The following is an 18781-nucleotide window of genomic DNA, read 5'->3' as shown; positions in this document are numbered from 1 at the left end:
TTTTTAAAATGTTCGGTGTTTCTCTGCGTGTTCATTCCTTGATTACGCCGCATCCCAATGAGATGAATGTTTCATTTCATTGTGTACTTGACGTGCTTCCTGTGACATTCCAATTTCTTGCTATCGCATTCATTGCTTCGTCTTTGAGGCGGAACTCTGACTTTTTTTTATGTAACAGCAGGTCAGTAGGAGATAGATTTGCGCTAGATGAGGGGTAAAATGCTACATTATGCACGAAATACTTTTCAAAGGTTGCCGAATGGCCGGTACGGCGCGAAAGTGCAAATATGCAAGTACAATTTGTGTTGTGATTAGAAAAACAGCTACATTAAGTCGTGGTGAAACTGCTTATATTGCTTTCATCTTTTCTTGGCACTCGCCGCACATTTGTGCATGTGTGTTAGTAACCGCAATGACTGGCGGATAATTGCAAGGTTATTAGTACGTTCTGCAATATCTCACATCAAATTTTCTTGCAAGCTAAGTCAGATGGAGTTTCGAAGTAAGCAATGTGGAAGTGCTCAAATGTGGAGTAGGCTGGAATTAACCTAGAAGCACCCCTAAGCGGCGTTGCGATGTCTTCCAAGATTGCACCGCTCCCCCCCTCCCCCCCCAAAAAATATAAAGGTACGATAAGTGTACATTTTTAGCTGCTCAAAATTTGCATAATTTTTATATCGGTAGCAGAGAGATGAGGGATTCTGGTATGAAAAATTGCAGAAACCGCATATTGTCTTGCTTATGAAACAAACCTCCAATACGCTGGATTCAACGACAGGCAGGTGACATCGTTTCATTTTTGCTTGCGGGGACAAGGACGCATGTTTTCTGTACAAGCTCACTCGCGTTGATGACTGATTGTGCAAGCACAGTCTGCGCACCAATATAGAGACAGAGCTATGAGGTTTTAATAATCAATTTTACATGCGTAAGGAAGCGTATATTTTGGCATTACTTCCACTTGGGATGTATACAAAAGACCGGTGATTTGCAGCAGAAGTTAGTACGCTTCGCCACAGCGAATGTACAGTACGGTCCACTGTTAAAGGAAACACTCGAATGAGCAACTTTTATTTTGATGGCCCCATAACGGCTAGTGGATGCGGAAAGATTGTTCGTGCACGTCACTACTCTATCATAAGGGTTCCACCGGTAGTATTATGCAAATCTCAGCCACTATTCTTTTGTAGGATGAAAAATCTGTAGGAGAAAAAATGAACCAGTCCACTAGCTCTTTTATTTTCGTTTTCTAGCTTACATGTATAATAAAACAGCCAATTTAGCCGATGCGTTCACAGCGATGCATTAAAGTCGATAGCATAATTTAGCATAGCACTTGGACTCATCGGGTGATACTGTACACATCTGCGCCATGACCGAGAGATCTCGTGCATAACGCAAGTGTAGAGAAAAACAACACTAAAGACGCATGACGCTTGGAAAGTGAAAAGAGAGGGAGAAGGCCAGAACGGGCGGAAAACTGTGTTAGCACGCGTCGAACACGTTCACACTTGTTCCGCCGCCGCCGCCACTTCTACCTACTCTTCCTTAACACAAGATGAGAATGCATGCTACCTCCCGCTTCCTGAGTTTCTTTATATCGTCATCATCAGCCTGTCTACGCCCACTGCAGGGCAAAGGCCTCTCCCATGTTGCGCCAAGTAACCCGGTCCTGTGCTTTTTGCTGCCACGTTGTACCTGCAAACTTCTTAATCTCATCTACCCACCTAATTTTCTGTCTCCCCCTCACTCGTTTGCCATCTCTTGGAATCCAGTCAGTTACCCTTAATGACCACCGGTTATCCTGCCGACGTGCTACGTGCCCGGCCCATATCCATTTCTTCTTCTTGATTTCAACTATGATATCCTTAACCCCCGTTTGTTCCCTGACCCACCCTGCTCTCTTCCTGTCTCTTAAAGTTACACCTATCATTTTCCTTTCCATCGCTCGCTGCGTCGTCCTCAATTTAATTTGAACCCTCTTTGTAAGTCTCCAGGTTTCTGCTCCGTAGGTAAGTACCGGTAAGATGCAGCTGTTATATACCTTCCTCTTGAGGGATAGTGGTAGATTGACATCCATGATTGATAATGCTTGCCTAATGAGCCCCAACCCATCCTTATTCTAGTTATTTCACTCTCATGGTTCGGCTCTGCGGTTACTACCTGTCCTAAGTAGACGTACTCCTTTACAACTTCCAGTGTCTCGCCACCTATCGCAAAGCGCTGTTCTCTGCCAAGATTGTTCCACATTACTTTAGTTTTATGCATATTAATTTTCAGACCTACTCTTCTACTTTCCGTATCCAGTTGAGTAATCATGAGCTGTAATTCGTCTCTCGCGTTATTCATCAATGCAATGTCATCGGCGAATCGCAGGTTACTGAGATACTCTCCATTAACTCTTATCTCTAACTCTTCCCAATCTAGGGCCCTGAAAACCTCCTGTAAACACGAGCTGAATAACATTGGAGAGATCGTGTCTCCCTGCCGTACGCCCTTCCTTATTGGGAATATGTCGCTTTCTTTATGGAGGACTATAGTGGCTGTGGATCCGCTGTAGATTTCTTCCATTATGTTTATATAGGCTTCGTCGATGCCTTGATTCCGCAGTGCCTGCATGACTGCTGATGTCTCCACCGAGTCAAATGCCTTCTCGTAATCTATGAAGGTTGTATTCCGCGCATTTCTCTATCACCTGATTGATAGTATGAATATGGCCTATTATTGGGAATCCTGTACGAAATCCTGCCTGGTCCCTGGTTGATTGAACTCTAATGTCGTATTAATTCTGTTAGCAATTACTTTTTTAAATAGCTTGTAGACAACGGACAGTAAGCTACACCAATTAACCCTCTTTATATACACCAATCAACCACCACCAATAGACCAATACACCCTCTTTACACCAATTAACCCTCTTTATATCGTACCTGATTTATTTATGCATGCAAAACATGCGGAACACGGTGTTCACCTTTTCAAGCTCTTGTTTCAGGAGATACTCAGCAGAAGCTGCATAAGCGTGACACATAGAGATCGGCGGCGCTGTATTTGCCTGGTTGTGCGAAAACGGGATATGTTTGGGGCATGTCGACTCGCCGCTGCGTCACCTTCTGCTAATACCCGTCTTTTCGGGAATCTTCAGCCAAAGCAGGCTCTTTAGGAACGCGTGCTTGTAGAGGCTGTGAGTGTTGTCGTGCAGAACGGGCAGTTTGCGATTGCGGCGATGCGAACCACCGCCGGCTCCTTGGCGCCTATTTTCAATTTGTGGCTGGATGTTTCAATTACGTGGTTTACAGTCGAAACCCGCGATAACGAAATCCCGAGAGAACGAAATTCTCACCGCAACGAAACATTTTCAGAGCACCGGCGAACGCCCATAGGAGTCAATGCATTTCATAACTCGCGACTACGAAAGCTATTCATACCGCTGTCCCTCATTAACGAAATATTTGAAACACGAGTGTGCAAATAATCTACTCTCGCAACATTAACTACATTCGAAAACTGCTGAAGTGCATTCATGCTACACTTAAATTGTGCAAAACTATCGCCACAGCACACTTGAGAAGCAGACGCCATCATTGTTTACAAAAAAAAAACATAAAGCTGGCGACAATGGTGAAGATAATGGCTTGCGGAAACACCTGCTCGTTATCGCGGGCTACGTAGCCAAATCCACATTCCTCATGGAGTATCGTTCGTTGACATGACTCTGTGCTTGGTTTTGTCGGCTTCGCGCGCACATGGTCGCGTGTGTGGAGCCATTTGTGGAGCGTTCGCTTGGCCGCTTGGTGCAACGTGAACTGTGTGTTGCGATTGCTTCGTCCAATTGCGCTGCCTTCAACGAAAAAGCGGAAGTTCATCACGCTGGAAGATAAGGCTGCAATCATCAGTGAGGTGGAAAAGGGCAGGAAAAAAATGGACATCGCCGAAGAATTCTGCGTTGCGTGCAGCTTGGCTGTCCGCGATTCTGCGCTGATCCTGCGGAGCCGGAAGGAGGTTCGCCTGTAGGCGCACTTGATGACGGTACTGGTGACAGCGCAGCGCCGCCGTCACTGACCAGTGCATGGGGCGACCTTTGTGCCGTGGCAAACGTGATTCCCGATCGAGAAGCATGAAATTGCTGCATGGTAAGGCCCGCCAAAGCAAACTTACTGACTTTTGGAAATAAAATGTGTTTTTTTTTGTAAATTCTATGTCTTTTCTGCCGCATTCTCGCGCCAATGAAATTCCCGCAAGAGCGAAATTTTGTACTTTCCCCGCCGATTTCGTTATTGCGGGTTTCAACTGTATACGCTAGCGCAGCCAAAGTGCCAAAGTGTGGGTTCCCGTGGAGCGGAAAGGCGTTCCGCTATCGCACGGCGAAAAAAAAAAAACGATGACGGATCGATTTTTTAGGACCGAGCTCGCTGCGTGGTTTTCCGGCCGCTTAGGAGGCAAAGCGGATCCCGAGTTTTGCTGCATTCGGCACCTTCCAGGCTAAGCGTGAGTACACCTTAACAGCTTCCAGGTATCTGATGACGCTGGCGTATTGCGTAGCGTCGACAGTGGCGCTGCACTTCAGTGGAGCCCGAGATGTGACAGGAAGCGGGAAACAACATTCAACGTTATTCGGTTTTCAGTAACATACCTCGTAGCGATGGGTTAAGTCAATCGATGATCGATATGCTATCAGGCATAGCGACGAGTAATGGTTGCAGCTCCCCCCCTACCGCTCCTCCGCATCCCTCCCCCGGCCCCCTCGCCCGTATAGGATCACAAGAACTATCATCTCTCACTGCCCCTCCGAAAAAATTGTGCCTCTTGGTACATTGCCTCAGAAGCTTGTTTAATTTTCTCCATGGTGTGCGCTTTTACGCAGACGCGGGGGGACAAAAGAGGTTCTTGTAATCAGAAATTTTGACCTCAATATGCGCTTTAGATTGCCCGGTATGTGGTACGTCTGTTGTGCACTTGATTTAACGGCCAGCTTGAGATACCTGCCTTTCAGAGGGCCATAAATAGTTGATCGGCGTAGAGTGCTATCATCACCTCTAGAAACCATTCGCTGCACTTTCGCGCCACGTGTGGACACAACTGACGCGTGGCTGGCTTTTTCTTGGTTGTGCATCGAAGTGTCGAGTACATTGTCCACTCCAGGACGTCCAAATGAGAACGAAAAAGTTCGATGAAAAAATTAGCGCAGCTTGTACTAAGTCGCGTAAGGCTGCGTCACAGCAGAGCTGGTGCGCACGTTTCAGCGTCTCATGTTAACCGTGTGTACAGAATGCTTGGACGGACATTGAGCGCGTGCCGGTTCATGACGATAATACTTTTCTATCTACGACACACGGAAGACCTCGAGCATAAGAGCTCTGCTGTCATATGGTTCCGATGAGAAACCTGAACATGTTCAATTTGACTTTGCTCGCTATGATTAAAAACACAAACCGCAGGCGACTATCCAGTATCATGGCTTGCCATCATCACAAAACGTTCTCGGAACAAAACATCTCCTGATGCCGGCCTGAAGGCTCTTGCACCAGAAGGTGACATATGGCGGCACTTATCTAAGGGAAACAAACCTGTAAAGACGACTCTCGTTTATTGCCGTTTATGGTGCTGAACATGCACCGTGGCTCACGGCATTATTGATATCGCTCATGATCATAGATCTGCGCAGCTGTATAGGCTTCCCATCTTTCTGCATCTCCAATCTGTATTTCGAAGGTTTAAGGTTGCAAAACTGAGTTTGCGTTCACGTTAGTCTACCTCACACACACTAGCTGCACACCGTTAGGAGTGAATACTAACACGAGCAAGCTACCTGCGCTGATATGCAGCGCTTTATTGCTTAAAATACATCGATTCCGTGAAAACACAATGCATTCTTTATTTTGTCATTATGAATTAACAGAACGGGCACCACCATCTACTCTCGTAATGCAGCTCTCTCGAAAGATTTTCTCGAGCTCGCGATGTTTAGCGCATGCATTCCTAAACACATACTGGCAATATTTCAGCATTCCTTTGTTCACGGCAGATTCCGTGAGGAGAATTATGCAAGCAGTTCCTGTCGAAGAAAAAGTACAATGCGTCAAAGTGAATACAAGCGCCCATGATACGTCGACAGTTTCGCTTTTTATAGATATCTTAAAAGCCCTTTTGCTATAGCCATTTGGTGGTCTCACAAAATTTCCCAAAGCTCTGGGGATATATGTCTTGGTATCGACGAAGTTTCAGCGCTAAGAGTGCTTACCGATGAAATTAGCGCACCCAAAGCTCTTCAGCTCGCGTTCAGTCAGGTCCAAATGTGCGATCGCGGCTCCGAGAAGAGTGAGTGGTGGATTCTGAATGGCTCAGGGTACGTAATCACTGGCGCCGCAGAACGTGAAAAGGTTTGCCTTTGTGGTCATATCGCTTTTGCTGCCAGTAGCGTGAATTGAGGGGGGGGGGGCGGGGGCCGTTTTCGTCTGCCGCGATTCTCTCTCGCGCTTCCGAAAATGTGCGGTGTACTCACATGAACGTGTGCTGCACATGATATAAGTAGCCGCGTGGGTGCACACGACCATATAATCTTCGCAGTCTCCACGCCTACACTGTAAAACACCTTACACCCTTAAATCGATTTCGAGCAACCAAAACAACATTTTGCCTCGCCACAATTTGCAAAAATGGGGGCGCAAGGGTGTTTCGCTAGACCTAATAGCATTTTAGATTGCGTAAGGGTTAATGCCTTACTAAAATACCCTTTGGGAGGTAAAGGTGTTATGGGTTATGAAGACACCTTCGGCCCATACGACCGCAGTGCCAGCTGATAATCGGAACTAGCGTGTGTGATCTAGCTGCATGAGCTATGCATAAGTATCGTATGAAAGTTTTTTCGGTTATTTAATGTGCACGATTCACAACAGGTCCCCGAGTAATTTGAAACCTGCATGTCAAGAGGACGTGCCTGCATTTGAATCTCCTGATTCAAGACACGTCATTATCACTGAGTAGAATGATAGTATTGAGTCAGAGTGAGCAACACTGAAATGAAATGTGGTAAAATTAACTTCACGGTAATTCTAGTGAGTAGTATTTTCGTGGGCGTGAGTTCGTGCGAGCAAAGGAAAGAATTATTACCGAGGCTCCTTTTTGAGGCAGGCTTTCTGTTCTGTACTGCCATTGGTATTCATTCGCGTTCTTGTATACTTATCTTTAGGCCATCAGGTCCGAGGAACAGTAAAATATAGCGAGGAACAATAAAGTAGGTGAAAAGTTGTAATTTTCTCTTTTTTAGCCAAGCTAGTTGTGTCGTTGCTGCAATCAACAGTTGGTTTCAATGAACATGTGCATTTGTTTAGCCTAGAGATGGCAGCTTGGCAAGAAGATCGTTGACACACGGGCGCAAAGACGCAGTGAAAGCAGTGGCGAATAAAAATAAGACAACATTGCAAAACTCACTCTTAAACTTCTTCTGCACTGGTTGATGTGCACATAGTTTATTCTCATCAGTAAATATGGGAGGTACACGGGCGCGCCGGCCTCTTCTAGGGGAGGCTTTATTTTACTCTTCAACTTTTTCTTGAGGTGCAATGCTGCGACATTCGCCTCTGATGTAGAGCATCAAGCAAAGATGACAACGGTATGGCCGACGTTTGAGCCTTCGTTCGAAAGCTGTGGCTTCTGAATAGAGTTCAAGCGATACCCTTATAAATCCATCTTTACTGCAGAAAAAAGAGATAGAAGCGCGAATGACAAGTTTTCCACATACGATCATTTGCAACATGAAAACATTGGAACGGCGGTGTTTTGCCTTCCGTTGTATATTGCTTCTTTCTGGTATAAAGGGGCGGGAAACGGAGTCGGTTTCGTGACATATAATTATGTAGTGTCTTACCCTGGCTTATTAATGGAAAGTGGTCGGTAGTTCTGTAGCGTTAGCTACACTGGCCTAGCCGAGCCAGTTTCGCATCGCTCCTCAAGAGCCGTGCTGCGCATGCGTGAGGATCAGTGATGTCACACAGCTGGCGCAGCAGAGCCGGCACCTCCCGCGCACTCCGCCGCCGCCGGTCTGAGTTTTCCAGACGAGTGACGTCGTAGCCGTGGCAGACGTACTGGCCCCGGCGCGCGCGCAGCTATTCGCCTTCGCTGTGCAGTCGTCGTCTGACACTGCGCTGGAGCCGCTTCATAGCGCCTCTGACTATCGTTTGCCAATGGGGTATAGCCATGGAGAAGGAGAGCGCAAATGCTGCTCAACGGTGCAGAAGAGCGGAGAAGCTGAACTCATCGAGTGCAGAAGTAGTTGCCTGGCAAAATAAATATGCATGTGCCACATAATACGTGTACCGTGTGTGTGTCATTGGAGCAGCAGTAAGCATGATAATCAAGCTAATCCTAGACAATCAGGAAAACTAAGAATAATCAACTGAACATTTGCTAACGCTACGTTATCCTGGCATAGCCATGCTCAGCCACTGCAACATTTTTTTAGGTCCGGCCAGTTCGCCAACAGCGATTAAATCAGCGTATGAGTTAAAGATTGATTGTTACTTCATTGAGATTCTGCAGACATACTTCGAAGCCTTGTGCGGCAGTCTGCCTTTGCTATCAGTAATTTTTCTATGTAAGCGATTTCACTGAGCTTCTCAATGTAGCATTTGGATATATTTGTTTAATAACGAGAAAGCATTAGATGCCTAGTCAAACACGAAAATTGACATGGGAAAGTGACATGAGAAAATTGTTCATGGTCGATGGCGGCGGAGTCGCGCGTCTGCTGCGTCAACACCAGCCACGCTAAAACTCGTCATATGGTGTCATCGTGACGTCACACATGGTCAATATTTGTCGCATCATCACGACGTCACATTACCGGGCGTTACGTAATGACGGCATCACATGACATTGTTACTTGGTCAAGGGTGGGCCGATAAAGGAGGCACTGCAAATCCAGATGAGCCGCAGAACGCTTTCAAATGTTTCCTATCCTGGAGGCAGCGCAAAATCACGTAAACTGCAGAAAGCTTTCGGAGGGTGACGGGTGGGATCAATACAATAACTGAGAAAAAAAAATGTTTCGTCCCTCAGTCATGGAAATCACTATAACACGAAAGTGAACCGTGTCTTCACAGGAGTATAGTTGATTCTTTAGTGCACATTGATGTATGAGAACTTGCACAACGGCTATTAGTGTTTGGCAGTTATAGCACCATTTGACGTAGATGCACCCACGTTGTTAATTTCACTCGTGTATTTCAGTGAAAGAAATACGTCAGCGAAGTCTTCGGCATAAAACACTTTCGTGTTAAAAGAAGATGACTTTCGTTTTCGAGTCGTCTAAGGCGAGCACGCAAGGGACCCTCAGAGTTTTTATTTCTTCGTTGCGCGCCAACTGTAGGTGAAGAACATTGTTTTGTGTGTGAGCGCGCCCCGTGTGTGTTTTTTTTTCTGGGGCGGTGGATTTTTTATAGCATTACCATCACCAGAAGCACAGCTCACTCAATACAAGCTTAGCTTTGAATACGGATAATGACGGCTATTTTCGGGTAATGCAGGCTACAATGTTGCCATGGGCCGTCACTAAGGCGAGGGGGCCCGCTTCTTTAGCAACCGTACTATACTTACGGGCCACCACGTATTCTACACGTGTGGCATCCGAACCGCATGATGACGCCGCATATTTTGGCTCGACTGGTGTGCCCGTATCACTTGGGCGCACATAACACATGGTTCGGCCACTGCACTTGCACCCGTTACCGTTTTGAGGAGCACACCGATATTCGTACCCAGCCAACCGGAAATTGAGCATTGGCTCGAATAATAAAAACCCCAATAAAAACAAAAACTCATAAAAACCAGGTAGTTGTCCAAGTAAAGAGTTGTGCGGAACATATATCTGTGCATAAGTTTGGTTCAGAAAAGGGCCAATTAACTCTCAGGGTGATTACTGAACATTAATTGAACGAGTTCATTGAAAGAGCAAACTACGGTACCTCGTGGCGCACATCAAGCACACTTCTCTCAACATGGCTTCTAGGAGCCGCTCCAGCAGCGCGACGGCGCGCTGCCGAAGCACGGTTGGTGCGCCTAAATTAATTGAATTAGTAAATTGAAATAGCAGAACGTTTCATTGCGGATGCGCCATTAAGATGACACGCACCCGCTACAGAACAGTACTCGTTCACTCTAATTTTTACCCAACTGATCCTAAAGTTCACGAAACCCTGAGGGCTACCGCCATTGAATAAACTCAAATGAAACATTACGTTGCATAAAATCTTTCCATTAATTAATTAATTCATTCATTCATTGCCGTGGCAATGGAGCTTCTGGGTGATTCCACGTAAGATCGAACAAACGATGGCTGGTCGACCTCTCAAATTTATTTCAAAATTTTATATATTATTGCCTGTCGAGTGGAAAGAAGAGATCCGCATTTTGTTTTGCCACCAAAAATTTTTTCGAAGCACAGGAAATCAATAATGACGAAGAGGTGGAGTGCAGCGGTCATCCGCTCTGCAGTTTTGGCCAACTTTCATTATAAATTGGACAAAATATATTAAAGTTAGGTAGCTGAAATTTCTTGAACTAAATACATGCACGTTTTTGCTTCTGCTCAGGTATTTTTAGTTTTTATGTGTAGTGTAGATGTTTTTATAAAAAACCTCGAAATTGGCCCAGGGAACGTTATTTTCTATACTTTGAACGCCCTTATATCAATAAGCCTTGTACCAGAGCGACAAAAATTCCGCATTGCGTTATTCGCATGCTTATCTACCAAACTGCCAAATCTTATAATTATATAACGTTTCATGATTCATGATAACGTTTCATGATAACGTTTCAGATATGATTGGGCTAAGTTCAAGAAAACACCGAACAATGCAAATTTCTGACGACAATTAAAAAAAAAACATTTTTCACATTTCTTAAGCTTTGTCCACTTATTCTCCTCCACATCAGCTTTCACAATCATTGAAAACATGTTGCATAATGTTGTTGCACTAATAGTTACGGCCCCTCCAATGAGACCCTTAGGCAAGGATTGGCAATTCCGACTTCTTGCCCAGCAAGTGTATAAAATGCAGGCCGGATTGAATTTCTTTTTATTAAAAGGCCAGCAGGTACCGAAAAAGGTGTCGCCGGCACAGAAGACGTTTATTTTGAAATTATTTGGTTACTGCAGCGGCCACGAGCGCGGGGCTACCGAGCAGGCGCGCGCGCATCCGAGATGCTCGTTGTAAGAGACGGCGCAGTGAGAGCTCGTTTTCGCGTCCTCAGACCGATTGAGTTCGAAACAGCAACACCTCTCGGGTTTCTGGAACTCACGTGCACCGGTTGTCGCAGTGATCTGCTTAATGACGTCGATTTCTTTTTCAGGGGTCATAAGAATGTCATCGTTAAACTGTGCGTTCCGTGAAGATCTTTCAATGCAGTGGTAGCAAAAGCACTCGTAGCACAAGTGTAGTCCGTCCCACTGACAGTCACTGATCTTTCGCGCGTTAAACGTTCCTTCAAAGCATTTATGTCTATGTCGGTAACGCTGTGAAATTTGCTCTTCTTTGCAATAATTAAAGGATTAGTGACACGATTTTGAGACATCGCAAAAGGGACATTTATTGCTTCGTTGGTATGCAGTGTCAACGCTGCCCATACACTGGAGTCGGAGAACACATATAAAATATTTTAATTTGACTTTGAAGTTTTCGTCGCTGAGCATCTGCAAGCCAGCGCCACTGCAAGGACATGATCCCGACGAGTCGAGACAGTTCCCCCGAGTTTGCGAGTTCTGCGTCCTGCATGCAGCCTAAATCGTAGAAATCACTCTCAGGGTCACTGGACGACAATTCACTCATCCTTGTTTATGTGCCCCACGAGCAGATGACGGATTTGCCGCTAGTACGTCGCGAGTTTCTGTATCCCCGTGACGTCACACAGCTATGAAACGACACTGAGAAGTCATCCCCTCGGTATCGAACCAATAGTGTCTTTTTAAGGTGGCGCTAATTAAAATATATACGATGCATTCCCAGGCACCACAATAGTCGTTTTAGGTTTCTCGACACCAGTATTTTTATTTAGAGCAACAATCCGAATTTTTTTTTAATTCGTGTCAGTACTCCTTTAAGCTTCTTGTGCTTCGAAAGGTAGTATCCACAATACACTCATTCAGAGCTATACTTTCTCGCCATGAGACGCACATGAGGAGTAGAGTAAGAGCAAAGCACAAGAACCATCCGCGCCGAATGTAGTGTGAACAGCGCACCGAACGCGCGGCCAATTCAGGCCGTCTGCTGCCGACATCTAAGATAGGCAAGCGCATCCGGTTACCGATAGCTTTGCTTTTCTTTCCTGTGACATTCCATATTTTTTTCTTTGCCACTGGAGCACCACGTTCATGCTGTTCACTGATCGCAACTGGCGCAGTGCAGTTTCTCAGGCAGCAGCGTGCGTGAAGCGAGCGCTCATAGCTCCCTTATAGGAGTTTTCATCTTGCTTCCAACTCCGCCGTGTTATCAGCGCCTAGCTGCGATGCGAACAGAGGGCGGATAGAATAGAGAAGCTCCAGTGCACGTGCGTTCAAGTCACCCGAGAGGTGTTGCTGTTTCGAACTCAATCGGTCTGAGGACGCGATAACGAGCTCTCACTGCGCCGTCTCTTACAACGAGCGTCTCGGGTGCGCGCGCGCTTGCTCGGTAGCCCCGCGCTCGTGGCCGCTGCAGTGACCAAATAATTTCAAAATGAACGTCTTCTGTGCCGGCGACACCTTTTTCGGTACCTGCTGGCCTTTTAATAAAAATAAATTCCATCCGGCCTGCATTTTATACACTTGCTGGGCAAGAAGTCGGAATTGCCAATCCTTGCCTAAGGGTCTCATTGGAGGGGCCGTAACTATTAGTACAACAACATTATGCAACATGTTTTCAATGATTGTGAAAGCTGATGTGGAGGAGAATAAGTGGACAAAGTTTAAGGAATTCAAAAAATGTTTTTTTTTTATTGTCGTCAGAAGTTTGCATTGTTCGGTGTTTTCTTGAACTTAGCCCAATCATATCTCTTTACTGAAAAGCTATATAAATACAAGATTTGGCAGTTTGGTAGATACGCATTCGAAGAACGTAATGCGGAATTTTTGTACCTCTGCTACAAGGCATTTTTGAGAAAAAGACCTCCAAATTAAAAAAAATTTTGCCGATTGGGCCATTTTTGAGGTTTTTTATAAAAACATCTACACTACACATAAAAACTAAATATACCTGAGCAGAAGCAACAACATGCATATATTTAGGTAAATAAATTTCAGCTACCTAACTTTAATATATTTTGTGCAATTCATAACGAAAGTTGGCCAAAACAGCAGAGCGGATGAGCGCTCCACTCCACCTCTTCGTCATTATTGATTTCCTGTGGTTCGAAAAAATTTTTGGCGGCAAAACAAATTGCGGATCTCTTCTTTCCATTCATCAGGCAATAATACATAAAATTTTGAAATAAATTTGAGAGGTCGACCGGCCATCGTTTGTTCGATCTTACGTGGAATCACCCTTCTTGTTATTGAAGCTCCACCTTACTTGGTAAGGAATTCTTAGCAGACATTGAAACGGCGCCATTCCAGACAGTTCCATTATCTTTCGTTCGTTCGGATAAAGGGTAAAATGCTACTATAGTTTTTTTTCTGTGTACTATATGTTTCATTGGTTAAGAGTAAAGCTATTTACAAAGGCAGCAGAACTTTGCATTGTAACCCGATCAAGCATGGCGGTCTCCCAGGAAAACTTAAGCTAGCTGTGCCCTTGCTTACTTGGCTCCAACGACTGTTCAGGGTTGGTACTGCCAGACGTGCCCGAGGGCTGCTGGTTTGCTTAGATCAGGAAAAGGCTTTCATTTCATTGAGCGTGACTACTTACTAAACGTTTTACATGCATTCGATTTCCCGGACAAATTCAATCACCTCATTCACGCCATGTATACCAATTCAGAAAGTACAATTTACCTAGATTCCCGTGAGAGTCACAGCTTTCAGATCACGCGAGGGGTCTGTCCGGGATGTCCCCTCCGCCCAAATCTATCTGTCCTTGCATTAGAACCTTTTTTTAGGGCCTTAGAACGTGACTCACACATTCGAGGCTTACCCCTACCTTGTAATATGCAAGTAAAGATCACTGCATATGCTGATGATATTACCATGTATGTCCATAATGACCAGCGCTGGAGCATGTCCTTATTAGTTTCCATTGTTTCGGCATGATCTCAGGTGCAAGGTTAAATTTTTATAAAAGCCAGTATTTGTTTATTGGCAATCCCAGCGGTCGTTTCAGTCTAACATCGCATTTATAATGATACCCTACCATTACGATCCTCGGTGTCACTTTCAATGCATTTGGTGCACATGACAACATCTGGTCATTCGTTGTACAAACTCTCGAAAATGGTGTCACCGCTGCCAAACACTTTGATTTTCCCCTCTTGGAACACCGGTACTGATCTCAATCGGTTTATCTAGAGAAATTTTGGTACTTTTTATATATTGTAAAATCCCCGCTCGGCGTCTCAAGGAAGGTACAAAGTTGGATCACTTCGTTTTTCTGGTCCGGTGGCACAGAATTGTTATCTCGTCCGACGTAAGCTCAACCACGAGACCGTGGCGGCTTTGCATTCCCCGACGTTTCGGCCACAGCTTCTATCTTGTGCCTGCGCACTTTACTGAGAATACTAAGTCGGACGGTATGCCCGTTCAGACTCTGGCTCGTTAGCACCTTCGGCCATTGATACGTGCCTTGATGCCGCTAAGCCTTATAAACCGTGGTACCCAGTCAACTCAACTACCGTTTTTGTATCGAGCACTTCTGGCATATTACCGACGTCTAGAGGCTACCTTCCCAGAGATAGAAGTCACCGAGGCTAAAGTGGTGGACACAGTGGCCGCCCTTCTGTGGCTCTTGGTGTCCCAGAGCCGTCAATCTATAATGAACCACCCATGGAAACGAATAACTGTAGCTGCCTTCCTAGGCCATCTCCGTGACTTTGTTTGGCGGTTGGGCTGGAGCTTACTCCCCACTCGAGATCGGTTGCAGCTTTGGCAAGTGGTGCGCGTCTCCGCGTGCCCAACTGCACCGTGGTTGAAACTAACCGTCATGCGGCCCTTGAATTCGCAGTAGCATGTCTCTTTTGGCGCGCTGTTCATGCAGGTTTCCGTGGACATTGTGTTCGACCACTTGTGACCGACGGCCGATTTCCGCGCGGGCGATTCTCAGTGCCTTTAATAAATGCGGGGCTGTTCAGCCTTTGGCGAAACAGATGCGAGGCCGTGGCTGGAAATTACCGACGATGTGCTTTGTGGCCGATACTGGGGCGAATGAAACGCGAGATCTCCGGGTTCCTTTCTGAAGAGCTCTTCTTCGTAGGGAGCGCGAGGTTCTGCGGCATTGGTCGTGCCCCTTTGTTGACTTCGAAGAAGAAAGGGTAAAACTTACTTTTCGAGCGACGTGGTTTTAGACAGTGCCCGTCTAGTCGTTTGTCATGCTCTTGTCTGCCTACGTCTGTAACCCATTGTGTTTCATTGTATCTATTGTACCATTGTATCATTGTATCCATTTCTTCATGTTATCCCGCTGAGCTTTTTGCACTCCAGGTCACATCTTAGTCATGTATATTGAGTGATGATGTGTTTACTACAAGATAGTGATGTTTTACGTGGCACATAGCTGTGGCGATGCGTATGTACACCTAATTACCGAAATGTTTTCAAGACTTGTTTTTTTTTACATAGTGTAAATAAAGGTTTCATAAACAGTTTCATTATTTGTACGCACGGTAGGGAGCCGGTTACATCCAAACAATAAATGTAAGCTTCGTACTCCCACTCAGAGAGAACTGGCCTATATGGCCCGCCCAATGGACCTTTCCGAAAAGTCGCGCGCTTGCCACCTTGCGGCGGTGCTGTACATCACGAGGAAAAACAGTGCCGAACTCCGTCGTCTACCTCAGCCGCGTGCTCGGTCTTCTCGTAAAGCTCGTGGTTGGCCGCTTCACACGCCTTCCCCAGGCGTCATCAATGCGTTATCAATAGAGCTGTGCGAATAGCAAAATTTCGGGTGCGCAGCGAATTCGAATATTGAATTGTGAGTGCGAATCGAATCGAATATTTTTCAAATATTTCTCGAATATTTCTAGAATAATTTTCGAATACTTCGAAGCGAAATTGCAAAAAAAAGTTAGGATTCCTAAGCATATTCCTAGGAGATAGCAACATGAAAGTGTTCCTTTTCACTAGGTTGATGAAGCACTGGCAGGGTTGTGTTTCGTAGTTGTCTTATCAAGAATGAGGCAATGTAGATGCAATTATATTTGTGTACATGGTTTGGTGCAACCAAATTTGTGTTGCCGACAACACTTTACACGTGATAGGCAAAGATGCCGTTTCCTCAGCCTCTCCTCCTCTTTCTGTGGAATTTCTGTGGAATTTCTGTAGAAGCCCAACTGATGTGGCGGACAAGTTCCAAATCTGCCTCCTAGACGTCGATATATAAGAACATCTGAAATTTTGGATGCTAAAAAGCTGCGGCTTCCGATTTTTCGCACTTCCTGCCCAAATTTCAGGTCCAAAACAGCATTAATTGAGCGCCCACCTCTGCCACATCTTTCATCTGCATGCTGGAACCAACGTTTTCTTGAGTTAATACGTTTGCAACCGTAGCAGAGCTTGAAAGGCAGCTTTGCCGCAGTACCGGCGTGTGCTGAGGTGAAGCATTATGAAAATCTAGGGACCACTTCCAATTGGACGTTGTGTCTTGACAAAGTTCGACCGCAACGGAACTTGAAAGGCAGCTTTGCCGCAATACTTGAGTGTGATGAGGCGACGTTTACTAAAAATCTAGGGACGACTTCCAATCGGACGTTGTCTTTTGGCAAAGTTCGACCGTAACGGAGCTTGAAAGGCAGCTTTGCCGCCATACGAGTGTGTGATGTGGTGAAGCATATTGAAAATTTGAAGGGGTCACTTACAATTGGGTGTTGACTGTATTTGTTTTTAAGAAGTTCGCATAGTTCGAATAGTAATATTCCAGTGCGAATGTGATCGAATAGCAAAGACTATTCGAAAAATATTCGAAATTACGAATATTCGCACACCCCTAGTTATCAATCGTTCGCGCTTCTCATCGCAGGATGCACCGTAAACCGCGCTGTATCTCTAAAGGCATCTGATGCGTTGCAACTCAAGTTAGGATCAACAATACCAATAATAACTTCCATTACAGTTTACGCCTTCCATTGAGTGGATCGAGCCGGCAGCTGCGGAAAACAGCTTGCTTGCAACGTATTCGCGCGGAGCGGCCTGGTAACTTTACCGAATTGCGAAAGCGTGAAATGTCCTCCTCGTGCTTGCCTCTTTATCTGACGCACCAATTCCATCTATACCAGGGCTGGCCAGTATCGCGATACAAGAGTATCGCGATAGTATTTCACAGATACTTTTGAGTATCTGTTTTTCTATATCGAGATACATTTGAAAAATTTATTTGTAGCTCAGTAGCGAAATACTTTTACCATGTACCGCTTGTATTTTCTTTTTGTCGGAAATGAGTTTACGCGTATTTCCAAAAGGGTATGACGTTTTTTTTTTCATTTGATTTTGTGCCAAGACAAGCAAAGGCGCGCTGCCGCTCGCCGACAGAAAGGGCGGCGATGGTTTCCCCTCAAGTACAGAACGACCCTTGTGGTAAAGCGCGCGACGCCGCAGACGGCAGAATCGCGGAGGCAGTGTTGTTGGCCTCTGCCGACGAAAGTCGATGTGTCTCTCAAGGCCAGTGCAGCTCGCCTAGTTTTTTTCGGGCGGCAAGCCATTACTTCGTGACCCCCCACGCGGATACCGCCTTGGAACAGAGGCTTTGCAATGCTTCGCGTGCGTTCAGTTCTCAAAGCGGCGGTACTTCTAAAAGCAGTTCCCATAGTCGCGGCGAAAGTGACTAGAAGATAGCTATCTTTGTCGCTCTTTCAGCCACCTGTCCAGCGTGTCAAGGTGCGTTCATAAGTGATCACAAGCGTGAAACCGTCTTTTGTGGTACCAGGCCCCCCACCGCCGGAGGCGACTTCTCCTGTTGCGGCTTGCTGAAATGGGTGCTGGTAGCGTCGGTGGTGGTGACCCTTTATTGAAGAGTGACCCTTTCGGCCCAGGCGACGAGTGCTTCCTGTAGTTTCTGATGGGGCGCTCTGAGCAGGTGTCGCTGTTTCCACATCTGTAGAGAGCTGGCAGGAGCGACTTGGGAGGGCTTACACCCTCTGACCCCCAAAGAACGTGATTTTAGGAAGCCAATTTTTGAATTGTGCAGTTTCGACATATTGGTCTCCATTGCGCGTATGTAATTAAGACCGGCCTATATGGACAGCATAATCCTCAGCCGTCTAACCCGGCGCCGACCGGGCCAGACGGCTGATGATTCCGAAGATGGGGACCGGCTTGGGCTTCTGAGCGGTCAGAACAACCCACGTGAGGGAGGAAGTGTTCCGGTATCTAGATGGTCCGAGAAGAGATGTCGCCGTGCTCCAGGGCTATCCGGCTATGAAGGCGGTATTTATTCACTCTAACAGGAATTTGTGCCCGTCTGCAGCGCTAGATAAACTTTTTTTCTTGCGCGAGTCTTGTGCTGAGGCCGAATCGACGCTGTCTAGAAGACAGCGTGCTTGAGAAGCTTGCACAGCAACCTACTCAGCAAAGGAGATCTTATGCGCAAAGTAAATGCATGCTTTTTCACTGGTGTTCATTCGTGATTTGAGTGATTTGCTTAAACTATGCTATTTCTAGCATAGCTAG

Source organism: Rhipicephalus sanguineus, chromosome 8 (assembly GCF_013339695.2).
Source record: "Rhipicephalus sanguineus isolate Rsan-2018 chromosome 8, BIME_Rsan_1.4, whole genome shotgun sequence".
In the NCBI taxonomy this organism is placed as follows: Eukaryota; Metazoa; Arthropoda; class Arachnida; order Ixodida; family Ixodidae; genus Rhipicephalus; species Rhipicephalus sanguineus.
This window is presented reverse-complemented; position numbering follows the sequence as displayed.